The 26,995-nt window shown below is 35.6% G+C and overlaps 1 pseudogene; it reads right to left on the reverse strand.

The window, feature by feature from the left end:
• LOC107862239 overlaps positions 1-26,474 on the reverse strand; it is a 44,903-nt pseudogene extending 18,429 nt beyond the window's left edge.
• Between the last annotated feature and the right edge of the window lie 521 nt (positions 26,475-26,995).

Here is a 26,995-nt window from a genome sequence, read left to right on the forward strand (position 1 = left end):
AATGTAATGCATAGTGTTAATGTATTTAAAAATATATATATTTTTTTAGGTTTGAAATTTTGTTGTTCGCCCAAGTGATTATTACATCACTCATGTTAGTGTGCTTACAAATTGCTCGATTGTGATTGAGCTGAAAGGTAAGTTGACTAAGGTGCAACTTGATTTGTTCAGAAACACTTGTTTTGGATATTTTTTAGATTTGCCACCTGTTTGCATTCAAAATCAGTTGATACATGGCATGTTGCTTAGGAAAGTTTTGTCTAGATGAAGTGATGAGATATAGATTCAAGTGAATGAGACAAAATTAGGATTTGATCTATCAGAGTTTGCTGTTATAAGTGGCTTAAAGTGTACAGGTGATGTTATATTGGCATGTAATTTGAGCCAGTCTAGTTGCCTTATGGACTTGTATTTTCCAAATCAATCCAAAGTTATAAAACTTGAGCTGAAAAATTTTTTCTTGGAAAATATGGCAATCTGATGGGGACGCGTTGCATATTGTCATTCTTTACTTCATGCATAGTTTTTTGTTTTCAATTACATATGGTGACTTCATAAATAAGGATGCCCTTTTGTTGGTTGAGTCTGGTCAATTTGAGACATTTTCTTAGGAAAAGTTGGTGTGATGGTTTCCCTTTGGCATTCCAATGTTGGTTTTATGAATGTTGTCCATATGCGGACGATAAACTTGTTGTTCAAGTAGGAGATAGTGTGCCCCGGGTACTTAATTGGTCGGTGACGATAAGACCAAACTACAGGAAGGTGAAGATTGCTTTTAGCAATATAAATAGTGAGCAGGTACTTATGCTATGTGTATTTTATATTATGGCCTTTTGCTTATACTATTAATTTCGTTTTTAAAACTTTTAAATTTTTGTTTGTTTGTATAGGTGATGTTAATCAATATTGAACCAACTTGTATTGAGAAGAGTATTTTTCAATTGCCTGTTTTTGAGCCTGTACCTCAAAAGGAACATGTTGCATTCAAGAAATATGATGGTTCGTATGATTCGAGCAAAGAACATATGAGAGAAGACAGTCCTATGAATTCTCAAAATGAGTTGAAACTTCTGTGAACTAATCTGAATTTGGTATATTTAAGTGTTTTAAAAGTTTAATATCACCTTTTTTGTAGTTAAGTGTTATAAAGAGTTGATGTTTTTTTATTTGCTATTTTGAAAATGTTCAACTAAAGGATGAGGTTTTGTCGATAAAACAGTTGATGACATCGTCATTTGACCTAATTTTTAAAGAACTACATATAAATGAGGGTTCTAAGGCATTTGTCTTGTTGTTTTATTTTTGATTTATAAGACTTATATACAATTTTATACTAATATTTTTTGTTAAACTATTTAAAACAGTCTACCGAGTATCACAGTGGTCATAATATGGGGCTTAAAAATGCTGATACACATGCAGGGAATCCCATAGGGGTTAATTTGTCTGACAATGTGGGACGACAAATTGATGGTATACCTAAGGTTGACCACGTAAGTGCTAATGTGGTTGATGGTGTCAGACAAAAAAATAATGGTGTTGGGGATTGTATTGATGTAGAAGTTGGGAATAAACTAAGTGCTAATCTGGTTGATGATGTTGAAAAAGAAAATATTGATGTAGGTGATCACATTGATGTAGTAGCTGGAGATCACCTAAGCGATAATGTCGTTGATGATATTGGAAAAAAAACTATTGTTATAGATGATCGTATCGATATAGATGCAGGTTATAGACCTATTGCAGGTGATGAATGGAGTGCATTTTCAAATTTTAATTTTTTAAAATTTATACCAAGTGGTAATAAGATTAGAGAGGCGGTTAAAAATAGTTTTGAGGATAGTTGGTCTGATTTTCCTGATTATGAATTATCAAAGTTTACGCAATCAATTTCTCAGGAGAATGTACAGTATAGGAAAGATTTGGTTAAGAATAGTCAGGAAATTGATTGATCAGTTATTTCGGACAGTGAAATCTCAAAGTATACTCAACCTGATAAAATTGGTGAACATTCTGTGATTGAGAAAGCTGTTGGGAAATTGATACAGATTTAGGCTCTACAAGTGTTGTATTGGTGGCTACAGAAGTTCTTGTTGATGTTGGAAGCGTAAGAAAAAATGTTGATAATACTTCTGTAGGTGATAAATCAACTGCCATCTTGGAAGACACACCGGTTGTCCCTTGTAGAATAATATGTGAATCACCATACGTATCCAAGTTTGATTCTGGTTGAAGTAACGTTCAAGGTCAATCAAATAAGTGCATAGATAAAGGACATTCAAGAAAATACATCTTCAGTATCAAACATCCATTTACCATAAGTATTACAGAGCCATTTCTTTATATGAAGTTGTTGTCTCCATTCAATATATTTGTTGATAAGTCATTACGACTTAATAGTAAGTATTTTCTTTCTAAATTTTTGTAGCTTAAATTTTTATTATTTTTGTGTCATAACTAATGCGTTGTGTCATGCTTTTGTTACAGTCCGATTTATTTGGAATCTGTTAATAATCTGGCAAATGCTTTTGACTTTGGTGTTGTCACGATTAAAACAAAAGAATGGTTCTACATGCTTGGATATGCAGGAGTGCCTTTAATTGATTCAGTAAGTCTATTATCCATCATGGTTTGCTAGTATAGTAGTACTAAAATATTCTTTATTGATTCTGACAACGTAATATAGTTTATTAAAATGATCTTTTATCTTTACTTTTCAGCATATTAATGTGCTTTTTCACTACTTTCGGAAGGAATCAAAGTACACTCTTTTGGATGGTGGAAGTTCATTCACAACAACTGATTGTTGGTTTAATTTCTCGATACAAAGTTTGTACTCAAAGTTTTTGGGTAAGAGAAAAGATATTGCCGTTATTAAAGAGGACAGTGATATTGTTGAGTATATCCTTGGATATGTTATGAGGTGTAATATGCCGTGGTATTCTGTTGATAATGTTTTATTCTCGATAAATATTTTTGAGAACTTTCACTGGATTTTGGCTCATCTGTCTTTTAAAGACCAATGTATTTATGTTTATGATTTGATGCATGGTACACGATATAGACGTGTTGCTGAGAAAGCTGTTTCAGCATATTCAAAATTGATACCAAATTTGTTTTCTTCTATTAATTTTGGGACAAAAGAAGTGATGGAATTGCAGCTACTGACTCATTTGATATTCATATGATTGATGGATTGCCAACTCAAAAGAACACGTAAATTAGTACTAAAAAGCAAATATTATTGCTAGTCTTTCAACTTTTTTCTTTTTGATTATTATAGTCATTTGAGAATATGTTGCAGGAACTGTGGTATTTTTGTAGCTGCTTTTGCAGAGTATATGATTGAAGGAGTTCAAATTCCTAAAAGTTTATTAGAATGTTGATATTGTTTTCTTTATGTATAAGCGTGTATTGTGATTTTTATACTTCTTCTATGGTAGTAGTATAGACGGCGTATGCTTTACCCTTCCTAGATCCCACTTTGTGGAAATACATTGGGTGTGCTGTTGTTGTTGTATTGGTCGAGATACACTTGAAGACTCTCTAAAACCTTTCTTCACCAATTTACATTTAAAAGTATAACATTTATTAGTTTCCAGTAAGTGCTTCTGAAATCGAACCATAAAAGAGGATCAATGTAGACCTAAAATGTAGCAGTAGCAGCTGAGAATGATGAGATCATTTACCTCAGTTCATTACTCCCTTTTGATCCATTAGAAGATGGTCCAGAATCCTAAGAACAGTTGCAATGACGAAATAATGAATATTCAAGAATAAATGAATGCTCAAGAGAGAATAGAGTAAAGAAGAGAAAGTGATTGTTTCAAGAGAGAATAGAGTAAAGAAGAGAAAGTGATTGTTTGTGTACCATTTTCTTATTTTCAGTTAACAAAGGTAGATTGTATTTGCTAATCCTTAAATGGAAATTCTGATCTAGCAAGACATCTGTTATCTTCAATTGATTGGAGAATATCCCTGATACTATTCCAGTATGAAGGAACTGCATTTCCTTTGCTATCCCTATTGCAGCTGACATCTATTGTGTCCATGTTAACTTTTGAGAGGAATTTGCTTCTACAAAACCGAGTGTTTGCAAAGATGTCCAGAATGAGTACTCAGAATAACTATCTTAAAGACAATAAACACCTGTATATTTAGAATCTGGCAAAAGAGAAATAACGAGTTGACTAATTTAGGAGAAGCAGTACAATGTAGTAGGTAGTTGTCGTGATTGAGGTCATTCTAGATGCATCAAACAACATGGAATAGATTGTTGCAAAATTTCAAAGATGCATGTTGGTTATAACGTATGTATTAGGCTTCCAATGTACCACAATTCATTTATTTAGACTTTTTATTTTATGTAATATGGTAGAAATAGTCAAATAGCTAAAACTAAATGCTCAATTGCAAATTGTTGCAGTTGTTATGCCAAATGATAATTCACAAATCAGATGAACTTTCTAGACTATGTACCTGATATGACTCCCAGTTTCCCATTTGGCACGAATTCAAGGACTAAACATATTCGGCTAACACTCGAGTCATCTTGATTGCATTCAAACCAGTGTCCAATAGTACTAACTAAATGGCAGTATCTTATCTTTGAAATATGCCCTAGTTGATTAGTGTAGGATTGGATGCTCTGCCTCTTCCCCATTCTTATGCTTCTTATAGCAACCACAACACCATCCATAAGTCGCCCTTTGTAAATCTATTATTCAGGATATAGAAAATCACAATCAGTACTCATAATAGATGCAAGAGAACTGAGGAATGAACTACAAAACAGTGCATGTGAATTAACTGTAATACCCCAAGATTCCCAACTGATAGTAGAACCATGATTCAAGCTCAAGATAAATAAAATTCTAGTGATTTAGTAGTTTTATGATCAAGGTTGATGTGTATTAAGGTCTCAAATATGTCCTAGCCACTAGACGACTCAAAACATTCCTTACCGATTGAATTCTTAGGAAGGATATTGCCATAGTCAACTTCAAATAAGAATATCTCTGGTTATACTATGAATTTTCACCTCATGACCCACCAACAAATAGATAATTTAATTATCTTTTCAACGATACCAATTACGCCTAAATCCGATATCGGAGCAAAACGTTATGCCCATTTTACTCCAGCATGTCAGCCTGGAAACTGAGTGACGATATTTCTGACGACTTATCACATTTCTGACGACATTTCTGATGACTTCTAACATTTTTGACAACATTTCTGATGACTTATTAGCCATGTCATTAGGCTTAGACAGAAACCCAAAAATTCCAGCTCCCAGGTGATGACCTAGACTGACGGGCTATCACAGATTTGACGGCTTAGCAGCCTTGGTCGCCAGCTGATAATTTCAGCAATTGGGAAGTAATTTTATAGGGGTATTTTGGTCTTTTTACCTCACCCTAAACCTTACCCCCACGATATAAAACACCAAAAACACGTATTTAGCTATTGGTATTTAGTTTCAAAAGCTCTTAACCCCCTTTGTTCCCAAGAACAAACTTAGGGTTTCTTCTCAATTAACTTCAAGATCCCATCACACTCTCCACAAGATATTCAATATATAAGATTCCCAATCCAAGGACATTCAAGAAAGGTCAATTCTCTTTCAATATTCAACAACTAAGGTAAGCATAGTGTTCATCCACGGATTTCTTTCATCTATGGAGTTCAAGAACCCTCTTTTAAACTATGAATCATGAAGTTATGTTGTGGGTTGATTATGTTTCTGTGATTGATTATTATAAAACTCCCAACTTAGAATATTTATGTAATTTTATGAAATTAGGATGACATGCATATTGAAATATATGAATTTTGGGTGGTTTGAATCATTAATGTGATGAATATGCCTATGCCACAAGGTGTGCATGCAAGGTGTTTGATGAAATACCTAAGAGGCTAGAAACCATGTATTATAGCTAAATAGAACTTAAATGATAAGTCCATGCTCTATTCCTTATGACTCAACATGAATTCCATGCTAATTGTTATGTATTGTTGTTGTGATATGTAATGCTCATGAAATTGAAGTTATGCAAGTATTTATATGTTATACGCATTCCCTTTCATGTATATGGTATTGAGAACCATGTGTAGTATGAAATACCCTACTTATGGTATTATGAATTGTTGATGTTATTCCTATGATCAAGAAGTGTCATGTGTGTCAGTTTCCTTCTATCGAGTCCTAGGGGTACTTGTACCCGAAAAATATAGTTGTGTGCATAAAGCTGAGTCAGTCTCAAGATAATTTCAGTTGTGCGATCATCAGTAGAACTCAGTTAGTTACGGAATTCAGAACTCTCAGACAGTTATAGAAATTAAGAAATCTCAGAAATCTAAGCATCGTTAGCATTCCAGCTTCAGTTCAGTACTCAGCTCAGATCTCAGTAGCCTTCAGAAATTAATTCAAAACTTAGTATTATTCAGTCAGATAATAGATTCAGTAGTATTTTGTCAAATAATAGAACCAAGTGAACTCAGTCATATCAATCAAGAAATATGTATAATAACATATTCAGCTCAGTTTAAGTATAGTTAAGAATCAGTTCAGAGTTTTTCAGTTGGGAGTAGGAACTAGCACCGAGTGAGTATGGGGATGATGGCTTCCCCGTTAGAGAGGCAGAGTCGTTAGCAGCAATCCCTGTACTCCAAAACTGCGTAGCCAGCATAGGATGTAGGAATCACCTGTTAGAAAAAGGCTTATCACCCGTCAGAGAGGCTTGACTATTATACTGCCTTAGGCTTGACTTCCTACGAGGGTCACCCGTTAGAGAGGCTTGACCATAGTAGAGGTCTTTACCCGTGGCACGGTATTGACACCCTTCTAGCTGCGGTTACAGGTTGGAACCCACCAGTTCAAATTTGGGGCATGTCAGTCTAATGAGTACTCCTATAGTTACAGTTTCAGTATCAGTCTTCAGAGTAGAACTCAAAAATCAGGACTGTCAGATACAGTCATCAATCTCGGTAAGGAACTCAGATAGTTCCACAGATTCATAGACCACCCACTAGATAGGCTTGGTCTAACATAAAGTTATCAGTATAAGTACTTACAGAGATCACCCGTTAGATAGGCTTTATCTCAGTCTCTGATTCAGTTGAGTATTCTCAATATCAGTTCAAGAGATCACCCGTTAGTTAGGCCTGAGCTCAAGTTTAGTCACTCTTAATCATTATTAGAAGATTTAGATTGTCAGATACAGTCGCTCAGTATCAGTTATATCAGTTAGGGCGATCATCATAGACATAACATTTATATCAGTCATCATAGCTTACGTTATCAGTATTCAGTTCAGGAATGTTAGACACAGTCAATCAGACTAGTTCTTCATAATTTGAACTGTCAGGTATAGTCGTTTATCTATTCAATATCTCAGTATCAGTAAAGTTATGTTGTTAGTATTCAGAATCAGTAGTTAGTATCACCACGAGTTCAGTTTTAATTACTTACGCATGTATGTATTCTCATGGTCATATTAGTCCGCATTGTTCATGCATATAAACCCCTTTGCATTTAGCCTACCTCACTCGTATACTCAGTATATTCAGACGTACTGACGTATTTGTGCTATGGTGCTTTCTCTTATGTTACACCACAGGTTCAGAGACACGAGTTCTAGAGCAGCAGTAGCATTGCAGATTTCAGCAATTAGAGTTAGCAGTGAGTCCTCATTCTCTGAGGACATGATTACTACTTTATTACTTCAGTATTTCAGTTTGGCTTTCAGTAGTCGGGAGTTAGTTGGAAACATATTCCTTCCACTCCCTACTGTCACACCCCTTTTTCAACTCCTAAAAAAAGATTCAATTTTAAGTTTGAAAGGGTTTTTATTATTAAAGTGACAAAATGAAGATTTGTTCCGAAAAAGGATTCATTTCAATTAAAATCAGAGTCGCCACTTGGCATAATCTGTTCTGCCAAGTCACCTTAGGAAAATCCTTTTCAAAATGGTTTTTGATTCTTTCCAAACTGATCTGCGAATAGAGATTCTGATTAAGGAATTCTATTAATCGAGAGGAAGGTGTTACGCACCCCTCGGTCCTGCGGTTCGACCATGGTCGCTTGGTGGAGCATATCGGCTAATTTGACATTATGAATATATAAACCACAAAAAATCACACAAAACAATCAATCAAACCAACAAACAAAACAAATCCAAAATTATAGTGTCCAGTCCGATTATTTTAATCCCGAAATAGAAAAATGCAAAAATATGAACCTACTCTATTCTATGCTAATTCTAAATTACACTCTATTGATTTCTCTAACCGACGTTCCAGACCTTGATCGTGCGTCATCTTCAAGTACATGGTACTTCGGGGTATTCCTCGGATAAATCCATACAAATTCCTCGAGGCATTCCCCGCCCAAATAAATACAATAGATCCTAATGCATAACTCAAAACTATTCCACAAACATTTCTTCATTCAATAATCACAAATCCTAAACTTTTCCTACCCAATTTACGTTTTCCTATTACTTCCAACTTATCATGCTACTACTACATTTAACAACGTCAAAATCGATCAAGATGACAAATTAAATAAACTAAATGAAATTACGAATTAACCAGCTTCGATACCACCCCAAATTATGATTTAACCCCAACTCGAGTCCAAGTTCTTTGATTATTCCAGTTCATAACAATCAATCGATGAATATCAACAACCAACCACGATGATCCAAAATAAATCAAAATCAACAAAATAAAATCCACACACCATGAATTTACCACACCAAGTATCACATAATTAAAAATTAATTGAGAATAGGATAAAAATTGGACCTTAAAGTCGCTTTTATTCAATCAAACGGAGGAGCTTCGTCGAACCAAAACCTCGAAGAATACCATACCCGACTGTTAAACAAACTCGAACCACAGAATATTCACGAAATACAATCCGAGAAGGAATCCTCAAACAACCCTAAACAAATCACGAGAAAACTGAAGAATCCAAAGCTCGATTTTGGAAATGAGTCGCTAAGATAAATGAGACAGGGACGGATTTGCTTAAAACCAAAGGAAACGGAGAAATTAGAGGATTTCGGAGTTGGGTACGTCGAATATACGAACTGGTCACCAGTTCCGGCTGAAATTTCACCGTAAATTCTCGACAGCAAACATATTTCTCCCTCCTCGATCCCTATTTTTCTCACTCCGACCAGCTTCTTGATTCACTGTGTGCGTGTTTATGTGTAGCAGTGTATGTTTCAATTTTGTCCGTGAATTAGCTGTGGGTGAGTGTGTATTCGCGAAGAAGAAAAATGGAAGATCGTCAATGGTTGTTGTCGTGTTTATGGTGTGGAATCAGTGAGGGGATTGTCCAATTTTTTTTTACTGTGTGTGTATTGTATATAGTGTGAAGAAGAGGAAAATGAAGAATTATTTTTTTGAGCCTTATTCTATGGGGCCCCCTTTAATGTGTTTGTTATCTGTATTGTCTATATATGGAAAAAATGGCAAGAAAAATGTATAAACAATATAGGAGTGGAGGGGGTCACACAAGTGGGGTAGGGGTAGGTGAAGGTAAGGGTATGGGGTGGGGTAATGCTGTGCCAAAAGTTGTTAGAAGTTTGTTATTTTGTCCTTTTGTGGAGGGATTATCACACGAAGTAAGGGCTCGTGGTAAGGTGGGCTAAAAATTGATAAAATTGGACTTCGGGAGGGACAAAATTAGGTGTCTACATCATGCCCCCTTTGAATGTAAACACAAAGTGTTTTCAGAAAAAGAAGTAGACAACGAGACAGAATTTTATCCCGACTGTTATTCAAAAGAAGGAAACAAAAGAAAGAAGGGCAACCGAGTTGGAGAGTCGAGTGAGGTCCCATCGAGATTCCGATCCGCGGCTCTTATTCTCCAGGCGGGCTCCTGACTTGCAATTTCTTCAATTCGTTGCTTGGCTTTCAATTTCATCGCCTTGTTGGTTGACTTTCAACTTTTTTCAACTTGTTGTTTGATTTTCCATTTATTCTCCCTGTTCTTCAAGCGGGTTCCTGACTTGCAATTTCATCACCATGTTCTTCAGGAGGGCTCCTGAAATCAAAATCAAGACTAAAACGAAAATTATCCCAAACCAAGATTATGATAAAGAGAGAGTTTATTTTTTTCTGACAGTAAAGTCCCATTTTTCAGGATGGACCTGAAAAAATATAAATTTTCATTTTTCAGGAAGGTCCTAAACAGAAAGTGAATTCCCATTTTCCAAGAGGGTCTTGAACAGAAAGTAAATTCTCATTTTTCAGAAGGGTCCTGAACAGAAAGTAAAGTCTTATTTTCCATGAGGGTCCTGGACAGAAAGTAAAGTCCTATTTTCCAGGAGGGTCCTGGACAGAAAGTAAAGTCCCATTTTTCAAGAGGGTCCTGGACAGAAAGTAAAGTTCCATTTTTTATAGGAGGGTCCTGGACAAAAAATAAAGTCCCATTTTTCAGGAGGGTCCTGGACAGAAAGTACCCATTTTTCAGGAGGGTCCTGGACAGAAATTAAAGTCCCATTTTTCAGAAGGGTCCTGTACAGAAAGTAAAGTCTCAATTTTTAGGAGAGTCCTGAACAGAAAGTAAAGTCCCAATTTTTAGGAGAGTCCTGAACAGAAAGTAAAGTCCCATTTTTTAGGAGGGTCCTGAACAGAAAGTAAAGTCCCATTTTTCAGGAGGGTCCTAAACAGAAAGTAAAGTCCCATTTTTCAGGAGGAACCTGAACAAAAAGTAAAGCCCCATTTTTTAGGAGGATCTTGAACAGAAAGTAAAGTCTCATTTTTTAGGAGGGTCCTGAACAGAAAGTAAAATCCCACAGATGTGGTTTTCCAATGGTCTCTGAATTAAGTGAAGAGAATTTGCCCCTGTTTCAACAAAGAAAATTTGTCAGTTAAAAACTTAGTGGTGGCTTGCAGCACTTGGCTTCCTAACACCTACTCCAGTGTTCATTCCCTTCATTTTGTTTCAAATTGCTAACACTTGCCCATGCTTTGTCGCGTCATTGACTCAAACTCAGATTATTAAAAGTGACTCTGAAATAAACACAGCATCTCTGCTTTGCTATGCTTCATGAATAAACCCTTAAAACCTTGGTATTTTTATGAGTTCCCAGACTTGTCTGTTGACAAAACTTTCTGCATGCCCTTTTTTTGGCTCACAATCATGTCTCTTTTATGTGCTAGCTTTTGTCTTGCTTTGTGCAATTAAGAAGCGGGTAGCCAGTTTTGAAATCTTTTCTCACTTGTTTTGACACAGACTTGACTCAAAGACAAGAGAAAAATGACAACAATTTTTGTTTTATTTGGATAACTGACTCAAGAAAAATAAAAATATAACTATAGAGAAGAAAGAAATGACAGTGAATGTTCCTATTAAAAAAGATGAAAGAAAAGTTTATTTGGAAATGACAGTCAACTCTAATGATTATGACATACCTATAGGGTTAAACTTCCTGATCTTTCCATCCAAAACTCTCACAAATTGTTGTTTAGTTAATGACCCTGAAACTAAGTTGCTTCCTTAGACCAATTGCATTTAAGACCTCATTCGGCTAGTGGCGCTTTTAAGGGTTATCGCCAACAAGCCTTTTTCATTTTCTTTTCTCAACTCACTATTGTTTTATGGTGTCCATGAGGGTTTTTCACCCATAAGACACTCTTCTTTTTATTTCTATCAACTCACAGTCGTCTTACAGTACCTATGAGGGTTTTCACCGATAAGACTCTCTTATTTTTATTTCTCTCCTAATTCCTCATGCTGAGGAATACAAGTAGTTCCTAAAATGCATCATCATATCCATCGTATGCTTAGCCTTAACATTCTCAAAGATTGATCTGAAGGACTTTCTTTGGTTGTAACTTGGCTTTTGGATAAGGTTAGAAAGAAAGGATGATATGAGTCCCAAACGACACTTAAAGTGGGGTAGGACTTACAACTTTTGGAATCGACTCAAACAATGAGGATTTACTCATGCCCCAGTTTTTTTTCTTGACAGGGTGACTCTGAATTGTTTATTTGGTTGGACCAACCCCAAAGTAGGGAAGCCTACATATCTCACTCCCGAGTGAGGAGAATCAGGTCGCATGTAGTTCCGGTAGGTTGTTCTTTTGCTTGATTCTGACTTCTTTTTTTCTCCTTTATTGACCCTTTTTCTCTTTGAAACTTTTCTGACTCTATTTTTCTTGATACTATTCTCTTTACTTTCTTTTTGAACATATTTTGTCTCTTTTTTTGAAATTTTTTTTACTTTTTTTTTGACACTTTTTCTTGGACATTGCAGTCTCTATCCTGATTCCAAAAGACGGGTACAAAGGAAAATAAAAGGCTCAAATGGGGTAAACAAAGGATGACACATTGTTTGGATAGCAGGATGAAATGCCTTCGTCATATCAATCCTTGAAAATGCAAGTACACATCATGCAATATGAAAGTGAGAGATGAAGATCATGTGTGACACTTTAACAACACAAACTTTAACTGAGAATGTGTGCCACTTCTTTCTTCTACACTTGTCAAACATACGACTCCACCGTTGTTGTACATCCCTCACATTGAATGACTCATGATTTCATGGGGATGATTTTCTTCCCGCTTCATTTGATATAGGAACACACATTCCTTGTTTAACCTAATTAGGATATGCCTTTCGATTGATGACCAAGTTATCCTTGTGATTCTCAAAATAAATTTCTTAATTTTCAAAGAAGGCTTCAACTTGATCACCAAATGCCTCAGTACTCTACCTATTTTCTCAAATGCTCTCTTTTCCTAACTTTAACTCTCTGACTCAATGTTCATACTTAAACTATATTTTTAGATCTGGCTGAAAATCTCGTTAGCATGTTATATCATTAGATTCAACATAGAATGTACTGTGGAAAGAAAACAAACTTACACATATTTAAAATAAAAAGGAAAAAGGGACACTCTATTTAATTAAAATGAAAAATAGAAGGGTTTGAACATAATGACAAATGAACAAAACAAGATAGATCCCGAACTACAACCCTAAAATAATTCGGATAACAGAAAATAAAACAAAACAAACTACCAGACCTCTTCCTAAGAGGGAGAGAGGTGACTTCTCAATTGCTCAGCCTGACATCTTAGCCACTGGTTTGCATATCAGCATGACTAGTCTTTCCTCACTGTCAATGTTCTGCACCATAATTGATCTATCTTGAATCATCTTTTCAATATCTATTTTCAAAGTCCGACAATCTTCAATACTGTGACCCTGAACATCAGAATGATATGCACATCATACACTAGGGTCAAAACTTCTTGAACGCAAGTCAGGAGTATACCCAAGGAGAGGAGTAATCATGCTCCGCTATAACACTTTCTGAAATAAGCTGGCATATGACTCTTCAATTTGTGTGATGCTATCCCTCAATTTTTACCTCATTTCATTATTTGGATTGGATCCAAAATCGGGCCTAGAAAGGCTTTGATAGATTTGTGGAGTCGGAGGGTAACTCTGAGGAGTTGGTGTGTTCCATTATGAGTAAGAAGGGAGTTGAACATATGGTTGTGCATAGTATACTAGATATAAAAGTAGGGAAATAGAGTATAATAGATTTTAGGAGGTATTATAGAGAGCTTGGGTATGAACTTGGGCCTGAGATTAACGGAAACGACGACGTCATCTTCTTGGATGTGCCTGTTCTCCAACTACAAAAGCAACTATATCTTTCTCATTCTTCTTTCCTCCATTTTTCTTTAATTGATTGCAATATTGTTCCAAATGTTTCATGGATTCCTCATATTCATCTTGCTCCTTAAAATTTGATATCTCAAGGCTTAGAGGAGGGTTAACACTTGAATACATGCCCCAATTTTTGTATGAAACATCTTCTTTACTCGCAAGTCTTAGGGAAATTTTCACAACATTTCCTACACTCTTCATTTTTCCCAACCATTTTCTCTAGCTCTTCTGGCACACTAGGCTTCTTGTTAAGAAATTTTGGTGGTTCAGTTAGCATAAAAGTAGGATCAGGAGTATAGCGATGATCACCAAGAGTATTGAATAAGGGTCCATTAGTAGCATGAGGAAGCACAACTGTTGGGCGGTTGGCCAATATAGAAACCTCTGTAGGGGATTGAGAAACAAGATCACAGACGATATGAGGTGTTGTGAATGTAGCAGGCTTATACTGAGGAGCTCGAGGAAAAGTAGTGGAAGTATTGTGATACTTTTAGCTTGGAATGAATTCTGAGTCCTGTTGTGGTGCATCAACAATAGTAGGACACTGACTTTGCAATTTTGGTGGAAAACTCGAGGTATTTTTAGGACTAATAGCAGAAAATGGAGGAGGAGGCAACCCACTGGCCCAAGCTCGATGCATTTCTGTCATTTGTTGCCTTAGTCTCCTAATGTCTTACTTTAAACTCTCATTTTCACGACTCTTTTTTTGATCCATGATGTCACTCTCTATATCTTTGTTGGACACAACTAATCCTTTGAATTTGGTATGATATGGAGGACTAGCCAGAATGTGACAAACTAACCACCTTAAATTGACTCAACAAAAAACAACAAATGTGTTAGAGTTCAACACTTTTTCAAAACTCTTTTTTTTAATTTTGAAAAGATCACCGAACCCAAGAAGGGAACCTACGTATCTCACTCCCGAGAGAGGAGAATCAGGTGTGTGTAGTTCATGAAGTCTTGCCAAAATAGGCAATCAAACTCTTTTCTTTTTCTTTTCCTTGAAACTTTATGAAGAAAAGAAAATAACAAATTGTCAAAAGAATTAACGAAAATATTTTTGCATTTTCAGGTTAAACATCCCTATACAAAGTGAAACCTATGATTACCAAAGAAAATCTTTTGGGATTTTCAATTTGAATTTCCTACGAAGATGAAACTTGAACCTATTAAAGAAAAATCTTTTTGTAGTTTTCTTTTAAAACATGTACATGACACCTACTCTAAATGAAGAGTGAAGAAAATCTTTTTGAATTTTTCAAATAAGATCTCCGAACCAACAATAGACTGCCTACGTATCTCACTCTCGAGAAAGGAGAATCAGGGGTACGTAGTTCGTCCAGATTGGACAACTAATGATTGAATAACAAACTAGACCCTGACTTGAGAGATACGACCAAAGACAAACAATGAACAGCGTTAATAAAATCTTTTTTTGATTTTTTCTCATTTGACACTTCACATAAAAGTGACATCAATAACTATGAAAGAAAAAATCTTTTTGGTATTTTTGCTATATGAAATGTACAAAACTTCTATTATTTTTTTAATTTTTCTTTTATAAAAAACTCCTATTAAAAAAATCTTTTTGAAATTTTTGAATTTTGAATGCATTCTAAAGGAATCAAAAGAAATTTTTTTTGATGTTTTTGTTTTGTTTTGTTTTTTTGAGTAAATGCGTGAAAAAGGTAGAAAATTCTTTTTTATATTTTGTATTGTGAAGAATAAAAGTCATCAAGAATTCTAAAAAATTACGAAACTCTCTTTTTTTCTTTTTTTCACTCTTTTTTTCAACAATTTCTTACCTACACACTTTGCTTCTAGCACATGCTTTTGCCCAAATCAATCTATTAAATAACCCTGCTACCCTCAAAGATGCAACATTTAGCACGTAAGAATGCTTTAGAGGTGAGTCTCCTACAAAGGACCAAGTGAGTCCCGCTAGGTCTCAATATGATGCAGATAAGCATGATCTAAAGGCTGACCTACGCTGGAGTTCACTAACAAGGCTGTTTGGGGGAGTGTATGGTCAATAGTAGTTGCTTTAGCTTTCCACCCACTCTATACCAGCCGACGGCTCCCCCTTCTAAGATTAGGGTGACTCAACTAGAGGTCGTGTACACAATGTGTACTATGGACTTGTTACAGAAAAATGACTCGGGTTATGCACATGATGCCAGGTATAAAGCGGTAACACATAAGATAAAACTGTAAACACGTAGCATGTAAGCACTCAACAATGATAATAATAACACAAATAATAACACAAACAAAATGTTTATACACTCATAACGTCAAACTAAGCCGATACAACTCCAAAATAAGCTCGAATTTTGAAAAATCCCCAGTGGAGTCGCCAGAGCTGTCACACCTCTTTTTTAACTCCCAAAAAAAAGATTAGATTTTTAGTTTGAAAGGGTTTTTATTATTAAAGTGACAAAATAAAGATTTTTTCTGAAAAAGAATTCATTTCAATTAAACTCAGAGTCCCCACTTGGCATAATCTGGTGTGCCAAGTCACCTTAGGAAAATCCTTTTCAAAATGATTTTTGACTTTTTTAAAATTGATCTGCCAACAGAGATTCCAGTTAAGGAATTCTGTTGACCGAGGGGAAGGCGTTAGGCACCCCTCGGTCCCGCGGTTCGACCATGGTCGCTTGATGGAGCGTATCGGCTAATTTGACATTATGAATATATAAACCACAAAAAAATCACACAAAATAATCAATCAAACCAAAAAATAAAATAAATCCAAAATTACAGTGTCTAGTCCGATTATTACAATCCCGAAATATAAAAATGCGAAAATGTGAACCTACTCTATTCTATGCTAATTCTAAACTACACTCTATTGCTTTCTCCACCCAACCTTGGTCGTGCATCGTCTTCAAGTGCATGGTACTTCGGGACATTCCCCGGATAAATCCATACAAATCCCTTGAGGCATTCCCCGGCCAAATAAATACAATAGATCCCAATGGATAACTCAAAACCATTCCATAAACATTTCATCATTCAACAATCACAAATCTTAAACTTTGCCTACCCAACTTATGTTTTCCTATTAATTCCGACTTATCATGCTACTACCACATTTAACAATATCAAAATCTATCAAGATGACAAATTAAATAAACTAACTAAAATTGCAAATTAACCAGCTTCGATAACACCCCAAATTATGATTTAACCCCAACTCGAGTCCAAGTTCTTTGATTATTTCAGTTCACAACAACCAATTGATGGATATCAACAACCAACCACGATGATCCAAAACTTATCAAAATCAACAAAATAAAATCCACACACCATGAATCTACCACACCAAGTATCACACAATTAAAAATTAATTGAGAATGGGATGAAGAATGGACCTTAAAGTCGCTTTTATTCAATCAAACGGAGGAGCTTCGTTGATCTGGAACCTCAAAGAATACCACACCCGACTGTCAAATAAACTTGAACCATGGAATATTCATGAAATACAATCCGAGAAGGAATCCTCAAGCAACCCTAAACAAATCACGAGAAAACTGAAGAATCTGAAGCTCGATTTTGGGGAACGAGTTGATAAGATAGATGAGAAAGGGTCAGATTCACTTAAAACCAAAGGAAACAGAGAAATTAGAGGATTTTAGAGTTGGGTACGTCGAATATATGAACTGTTCACCAGTTTCGGTGGAAATTTCATCAGAAATTCTCAATAGCAAACAGATTTCTCCCTCCCAGATCCCTATTTTTCTCACTTTGACCAGCTTTTTGATTCACTATGTGCGTGTTTATATGTAGCAGTGTGTGTTTCAATTCTATTCGTGAATTAGCTATGGGTGAGTGTGTATTCGCGAAGAAGAAAAATAGAAGATCTTCATTGGTTGCTGTCATGTTTATGGTGTGGAATTAGTGAGGGGATTGTCCATCTTTGTTTTACTCTGTGTGTATTGTATATAGTGTGAAGAAGAGAAAAATAAAGAATTGTTTTTCTGAGCCTTATTCTGTAGGCCTCCTTTTTAGTGTGTTTGTTATCTGCATTGTCCATATATGAAAAAATAGCAAGAAAAATGTATAATCAATATAGGAGGGGAGGGGGTCACGTGAGTAGGGTGGGGTTCGGTGAGGGTAAGGGTGTGGGGTGGGGTGGTGATGTGTCAAAAGTTGTTAGAAGTTTGTTATTTTTGTTCTTTTATGAAAGGGTTATCACACGAAGTAAGGTATCGTGGTAAGGTGGGCTAAAAATGGATAAAATTGGACTTCGGAAGGGACAAAATTAGGTGTCTAAAGCTACTTCAGACAGTTAGAGGCTTTCAAACTAGATTACAGACTAGATTCAGACTTTAGTATTTTGGTTTTGTTTTGGTATTGTGATACCACTTTATTCAGACATTGTTATTATTCAGATTATGTTCAGTATTGAATTTTATGGCCTTTCAGTTCATGTTTCCACATTTATATTCATATATTATGCAGTGTACAGGTACAAATATTAGTCATGGGTTAGCTTGTGGTCCCTCGGGGTCATAAGCACTGTGTAGCATTCCGGTTCAGAAAATTGGGGTGTTACAAACTTGGTATCAGAGCCTAAGATTCAATATAATCCTAGGGAGTCTGAAAAGCCGCATCTAGTAGAGTCTTGTGCATGGGTGTGTTACGCGCCACATTTATGTACAGGAGGCTATAAGATGTTTTAGGAATAGTTTCCCTTCTTTCAGTATTCATGTTGTGCCAATGAGCATGAGCTCAAGTTGAACTCTCAGTCTAATCCTTATTCCTCTTCCATTTGCAGAACATACCTTCTCGCAGAGATAATGCCCGTAGGAATGACAATCAGCCACCTCAACCCGTAGATCCTCTGAATAAGAATGTGTCACATGTAGAGTTTTAGGCAGCTTTTCAGGCATTAGCCCAAGCTGTGACCACTAGTGTTTAGGGAAACCGTCAGGCTGCAGCCCCACCTTAGTAACACGGGGATTCAGCTGCAGCCAGGATTAGAAATTTCATGAGAATGAACCCGCCAGAATTCTTTGGGTTAGTAGCAGGTGAGGCAACCCACAACTTTATCTAGAATAGGTGAAGAAGATCACCCAAATTATGCATGTGTCATAGGAGGAGAGTGTGGAATTAGCATCGTATAGGCTGAAAGATATTGTTCATGATTGGGTAGTGTTATGGAAAAAGAGTAGAGGGGAGGATGCAACTCCCATGACTTGGAATGTATTTTAGGATGCCTTCTTAGATAAGTTTTTCCTACTAGAGATGAGAGAAGCTAAGGTAGAGGAGTTTATGAACCTGAGACAAGGCTCCATGACAGTGAATGAGTATTGTCTTAAGTTCAATCAGTTAGCTAAGTATACTCCTGACTTGATAGATGACCTTAGAGCGAGTATGAGTAACTTTGTGACTGGTGTGTCCATATTGGTGTTGAAGGAGTGTAGAACAGCTATGCTCAATAGAGACATGGATCTTTCTAGGTTAATGATGCATGCCCAACAGATAGAGGCAGATAAATCTAAGGAGAAGGAGATATCTAATAAGATATTTAAAATAGGTAGTTACAGCTTTCTCAGGTCGGGTCACAGGGTGGTAATCATTCTCACCATACTCAGAAGACTTCAGTCCCAGCTCCATCCCCAGCTAATGTGCCCGCACCAAATTTCAGAGATGTTAGTCATGATGGGGTACCTGGCTCCAAAGCCCAGAGTAGTGTTAGAAGTGAGCGCACCTATCTGCTTTGTGGAGAGTATGGTAGGAACCATCTAGGTGTATGCAGAGCCAATAGTAAGGTATGTTTTGGATGTGGTAAGACAGGTCACAAAGTATGGGAATGTAGAGTGTTAGTTCAGAAAGGTAGAGATTCGCGTCAGCAGGGTGCCACTCCTAGTTTCAATAGTGGTCAGCATCAGAACAGATTTTATGCACTTCAGGCTTGCCATGATCAACAAAGTTTCCTTAACATAGATTCGGGTACGTTATGAGTCTTTTATCTTCATGATATGCATTGTTAGGTCCTTTTCTCCCGCTTGAGCTTATGTTTTCAGCATGAGTTAGTTAGTAGAACCAGCAAGTCAGTTTAGCAATCAGACAGTCAAATTCGTATAGTTTGTTTTCTTATCTTTTCATCTAATAATGCTATCAAAAATCTCAGGCATGTAAATATTCAAAGATAGAATATTCTAGTAGTTGTGAGTATAACTCAGTTCATGCATCATGCATTAGATTCAGATCCCATACGTTTAGTTATGAACTAGTTTATAGGTACCTTGTACATTGCCTCAGTTTTCTTAAGTACTTCGATGAAGTAAGTGTTCTTAGAGGGACATAGTGTCCCAAGGGAAAGATACCCTATAACTCCCCGATGATTTCAATTCCTAAAACCCATTCAGTTTTATGCTCAGATTCTCATTACAAGCTTTGCATAAGTTATCATTGCATAATCAGTCATGCTTTTAAGAGTCAGTTCATTCAAATATTCATGCATTAGATATGTATGTTCGGTATAAAAGTTTAGTTCATCAGTGTATTCAGTCATACGTGCATGAGAGAAACTTAGTCAAGTATCCATGCATCAGGTATGCATGTTCATTATGAGAATTCAACTTATCAATAGTTTCAGCCGTGTATCCCATGCATCAGATATGCATGTTCAGAATAAGAACTCAGAATATCAGTAGTTCCAGTTGCATAGTCATGTTTTATATGTTATCATCTCTCAAGTAAGCTCAGCCGATCAGTACTCTTATCCTAACAAGCGACATTCGAGGACAAATGTTACCAAGGGGGAGATATTGTAATACCCCGAGATTCCCAATGATAGTAGAACCATGCTTCTAGCTCCTAAGAAATAAAATTCTAGTAATTTGGTAGTTTTATGATCAAGGTTAATGTGTATTAAGGTCTCAAATATGTCCTAGCCATTAGACAACTCCAAACATTCCTTACCGATATAAATTCTTGGGAAGGATATTGCCATAGGCAACTTCAAATGAGAATATCTATATTTATACTATGAATTTTTTGAGATCATGACCCACCAACAAATATATAATTGAATTATCTTTCCAATGATATCAATTTCGCCTAAATCCGCTATTGGAGCAACAAGTTATGCCCATTTTGCTCCAGCATGTCATCCTGAAAACTGAGTGACGACATTTTTGATGACTTATCCCATTTCTGACGACATTTATGATGAATTATCACATTTCTGATGACTTTGCTGATGACTTATCAGCCATGTCATCAGTCTTAGATAGAAACCCAAAAATTCCAGCTCCCAGGTGATGATCTGGGCTGATGGGCTATCACGGATTTGATGACTTATAAGCCTTGATCGTCAGTCAGCTGATAATTTTAGTAACTGGAAAGTAATTTTGTACGGGTATTTTGGTCTTTTTACCTCACCCTAAACCTTACCCCCATGACATAAAACACCAAAACCACGTATTTAGCTATTGGTATTTAGTTTCAAAAGCTCTTAACCCCCTTTCTTACAAATAACAAACTTAAGGTTTCTTCTCAATTAACTTCAAGATCCCATCACACTCTCCACAAGATATTCAAGATTTAAGATTTCCAATCTAAGGACATTCAAGAAAGGTTAATTCTCTTTCAAGATTCAATCACTAAGGTATGCGTAGTGTTCATCCAAGGATTCCTTTCATCTGTGGAGTTCAAGAACCCTCTTTTAAACTATGAATCATGAAGTTATGTTGTGGGTTGATTATGTTTGTGTGATTGATTGTTATGCAACTCCCAAGTTAGAATATTTATGTGATTTTATGAAATTAGGATGACATGCAAATTGAAATATGTGAATTTTGGGTGGTTTGAATCATTAATGTGATGAATATGCCTATGCCACAAGGTGTGCATGCAAGGTGTTTGATGAAATACCTAAGAGGCTAGAAATTATGTATTATAGCTAAATAGAACTTAAATGACAAGTCCATGCTCTATTCCTTATGACTCAACATGAATTCCATGCTAATTGTTGTGTATTGTTGTTGTGATATGGAATGTCATGGAATTAAAGTTATGCAAGTATTTATATGTTATACGCATTCCCTTTTATGTATATGGTGTTGAGAACCATATGTAGTATGAAATACCCTACTTATGGTATTATGAATTGTGGATGTTATTCCTATTATCAAGAAGTGTCTGTGTATTAGTTTCCTCCTATCGAGTCTTGGGGGTACTTGTACCCAAAAACTATAGTTGTGTGCCTAGAGCCGAGTTAATCTCAAGATAATTTCAGTCATGCTATCATCAGTAAAACTCAATTATTTACAGTATTCAGAACTCTCACACAGTTATAGAAATTAAGAAATCTCAGAAATCTAAGCATCGTTAGCATTTCAGCTTTAGTTCAGTACTCAGCTCAGATCTCAGTAGCTTTCAAGAAATTAATTCAGAACTTAGTATTATTCAGTCAGATAATAGATTCAGTAGTATTCTGTCAGGTAATGGAACCAAGTGAACTCAGTCATATCAGTCAAGAAATATGTATAATAACATATTCAGCTCAGTTTAAGTATAGTTAAGAATCAGTTCGGAGCCTTTCAGTTGGGAGTAGGAACTAGCACCGAGTGAGTTTGGGGATGACAGCTTCCCTGTTAGAGAGGTAGAGTCACTAACAACAATCCCTATACTCCAGAACTGCGTAGCCAGCATAGGATATAGGAGTCACCCATCTAAAAAAGGCTTATCACCCGTTAGAGAGGCTTGACTATTATACTGCCTCAGGCTTGACTTCCTACGAGGGTCACCAGTTAGAGAGGTTTGACCATAGTAAAGGTATTTACCCATGGTACGGTATTGACACCCTTCCAGCTAGGGTTACAGGTTGGACCCCACCAGTTCAGATTCGGGGCATATTGGTTAAGTGAGAACTCTCACAGTTATAGTTTCAGTATCAGTCTTCAGAGTAGAACTCAAAAATCAGGACTATTAGATATAATCATCAATCTCAATAAAGAACTTAGATAGTTCCACAGATTCATAGACCACCCGCTAGATAGGCTTGGTCTAACATAAAGTTATTCTGTATCAGTACTTACAGAGGTCGTGTCAGGCTTGATCTCAATCTCAGATTCAGTTGAGTATTCTCAATATCAGTTCCAAAGATCACCCATTAGTTAGGCCCGAGCTCAAGCTTAGTCACTCTTAATCATTATTAAAAGATTTAGACTGTTAGATAAAGTCGCTCAGTATCAGTTACATCTGTTAGGATGATCATCACAGACATATCAGTTAAATCAGTCGTCATAGCTTACATTACCAGTAATTAGTTCAGGACTGTTAGACACAACCAATCAGACCAGTTCTTCATAATTCTAACTATCAGGCATAGTCATTTATCTATTAAGTATCTTAGTATCAGTAAACTCATGTTATCAGTATTCAGACTCAGTAGTTAGTATCATCACGAGTTCAGTTTCAGTTACTTACACATGTATGTATTCTCACGTTCATATTAGTCCGCATTGTTCATGCATATAAACCCCTTTGAATTTAGCCTACCTCACTTGTATACTCAGTACATTCAGACGTACTCACGCATTTATGCTATGGTACTTTCTTTTATGTTACACCATAGGTTCAGAGGCACGAGTTCCAGAGCAGCAGTAGCATTGGAGATTTCAGCAGTCAGAGTTAGCAGTGAGTCCTCATTCTCCGAGGACATTATTACTACTTTATTACTTCAGTATTTTAGTTTAGCTTTCAGTAGTTGGAATTTATTTGGAGACATGTTCCTTTCACTCCCTACTTCTGACAATTAGAGGCTTTCAGACTAAATTACAGACTAGATTCAGACTTCAGTATTTTGGTTTTGTTTTAGTATTGTGATACCACTTTATTCAGACATTGTTATTATTCAGATTATGTTCAGTATTGAACCTTATGGCCTTTCAGTTCATGTTTCTGCATTTATATTCATATATTATGTAGTGTATAGGTATAGATATCAGTCATGGGTTAGCTTGTGGTCCCTTGGGGTCATGAGCACCGTGTAGCTTTTCGGTTCAAAAAATTGGGGCGTTATGTTAACATTGTTCGAATGCATAATACCTGCCCACTGGAGCTTGCAACAATTATATTTTATATATCAAAGTTATTTGTGGCCTCTCGAAGCTCATGCAAGACAAACGTTTGATAAGGAAGGACCCTGAGCAGTCCCAACTTCCTCATTTCAGAAAGATACACTGTCAAGAATCAAAGATTATTGAACAATTCATCCCCCAACAATACATTATTGGATAATTTTATACTAGATTGATACAGTTTAATACACATTCATAAAGTACATATACCACATAAAAAACATTGATACTCAATTGATACTATTTTATACTAGATTGATACAGTTAAATTCCACATTCAGAAAGTACATATACTACATAAAAAAATATTGATACTCAATTTTCTGAAGCAAATTGATATGTTCAAACTATATACAAAGAAACTCCTTTTGGGAATAATGTATGAACTTAAATATTTTTATATACTTTACAAATACAATGACAGAACACTAGATATACAATTTTCAGGATCTAAAAATTTTCACAAGTTAAAATCATTAACATAAGAGAGCTTACTTGCATCATTAAGTAGGTTAAGAGTGTGAGCAGGAGAGACTTTTTCCATTATCAATCTTTTTTTAGGGGCTTTACTAGCTTTCTGATTGGCATACTCTTTTCTAAAAACCACAAAATCTAAATAGATAATCTCTACTACTCCAACACAACCTCCTACCATACTTGAAGCAAGAACAACTTTAACATTTCCTCCTTCAACCTTTTTCTTATGAGGCTTAATACTAACAGCCAAAGCTTCATTCTGACAAAATAAATAAGGATTCTTCCATTGCTCTTTATTCCACAGACAATTCCCAGAAAACAATATAATCTTGGAACCAGAACTAGAGTGCAAACAAGCAGGCAAATCCCCTGTAAAGTAATTTGATGATAGATTCACAGAAGAAAGTTCTTGACTATATGTCATATTCTTTTGAAGCTTTCCAGTTAGTTTATTTCCAATAATATCCAAATAACTGAGTGATGGCAATGACAAAATTATTGGTGAAAAGGGTCCAAAAAGCTCGTTGGAAGAAATATCCAGTTTCTTCAACTGATAACAAGAACTCAGTTCTTTTGGTACCCCTAAACTGAACTTGTTCTTCCTAAGTCCTACATTAAAGTTGACAACAAGATAGACGTGCTTGTATGCTTTTATATTAACAGATTACATGAAGAAGTTGCAACTTGCACATCCTATTGGTTGGTTGGTTGTTGTAAGGTTTTTTTTCTTCCCATTTCCACCAATAAAGTTACTAGTTAGATTTCATCGATTTGTTGAACCTTTTAGGTCTATTAACCTAAGTTGCACGGACTCATTCTCTAAAAGTATACCAGTTTTAACAAATTCAACACTCTCTTGTTGACATTTTTGAAGAGTTCGAGTAATAGAGCTATTCACTAGGTTTTGAAGAAATGGACATCCAAACCTTAAGTTGCTATAGTCCAAATACCAAAACCAAGTTGAACTATATCTCTTAGGAACTTGAAGAAGAATATATAAAATTACTGTCATTATAGTCATGCTATGATGAATAGAATAGGAGAAACACTTTCTCCCTGGACACATACATATCACCTGTATATGATGTCATTTAACTAGTACTGTAGATTATACAAATGACTCTCAAAAGTATGTATTGAATGAAACTCGCGTATGGACTTATATATATATACACACATCATACTACTAAATAAATTCATCGATAAAAAATCATAAAGATAATGAAAAGTAGAAATTGAAATCCATATAATGTTGAAATATTTCATTAGCAATCAAACTAGGAAGCTTAAAATGTAAAATCTTAGGCATCATCTATTACATGTGATGTAAATTTAGACAGCTTTTCACATTTCAGGTTAAAATATGAAATTAATTCCTGTAATATGTTTTGCAATCTAGAATGAACTGGCCTATTTGAAAAAATAAAAGAGGAACTATAAGAATGTCTTGTTAAATTCTTATTGGAGAATTTGCGTAGGTTCTTTGATTGTGTCCAACCTTTCCACACCGTCCACATGATACTTTCTGTGAAGACATGTAGTCTATAATGCCTTTGCCTCGATTGCTATTCCTTGGTCTACCTGGTCTCGGCTTCCAGATTGGTGGTAGTACTATGATATCCAGTACTTCTGTTGGAATGTGCCACATTGATTAATCAGGAAGTGGAATAACTAGAAATTCATAGCTTTCAAATAGTTTCCTTTGTGTAATAAGATGCACAGTAGGATTGTACATTCATATGAGTGTAAATCAATACTGCCATAGCACGAGGACATGGGATTCCATCAACCTGAAATTATAGGCAGCTACATCTTTTTTCACGCATACACACAATGCTTCGCTTTTGAATTTCATCAATCACAATATAAACATGACTAGTAGAAGCCATTACCTATAATATACAACAAAACATTAAAAAACTGTACGATACCATATTTTAGTCAGTATGAAATACAAATAACAATACAATTTCTTTACCTTCATTTTATCTGATAAAAAGAGATTTCCCCCCATTATTGTGTTGTACTTGTTTCCCAATTCAGTAAATGTTACTTGTGCATTCATTATTTTTCCATTATTCCATTTCATTACCAAATTCATCATGAATTGTAGAAGCTTCTTTACTGGCAGTTCTCTTGACTCTCTATTTGCTGAATTCAGCGACTCTGCAATATTCAAAGTCATCACCATTGATCTATTGACATTTGAATGTGCTAGGGACCATTTTTCATAGCCAATTTCAAACAGGTAAGGCCTTCACCTCTCATCGATTTTGTCTGCATCTTCCATTAGTCGATCAAAATTTGCCTTTACGTAAGTACGAGCCATTGTAAAAAACATTCCCTTAAGCTCCTTCTGATTCCTCTTGAATTTTTTTATGTTGTTTCATAGGTGATAGATGCATATACAATGAGCTAAATTTGGATATACCTTTGCAACAACCTTTAATATACTTTTATGCCGATTAGATGCTATGGACATATTTTCTCTTTCTCCATATGCTATTTTAAACATACTAAAAAACCACTCCCATAAAGCATCATTTTCAGAATCCATAATAGAATATGTTAATGGTAGAATTTTAACTGATTATGCAAGTGAAAAAAGTGAAACATCTTAGACTAGTATGAATAACGCATATTAAGCTTTTGCAATTTGTAATTGTGTTAAAAAGCCAAATTTCTACTTCTTTTAAGGAAGTACTATTGTAT

Source organism: Capsicum annuum, unplaced genomic scaffold, assembly GCF_002878395.1.
Source record: "Capsicum annuum cultivar UCD-10X-F1 unplaced genomic scaffold, UCD10Xv1.1 ctg4815, whole genome shotgun sequence".
NCBI classification, from domain to species: domain Eukaryota; kingdom Viridiplantae; phylum Streptophyta; class Magnoliopsida; order Solanales; family Solanaceae; genus Capsicum; species Capsicum annuum.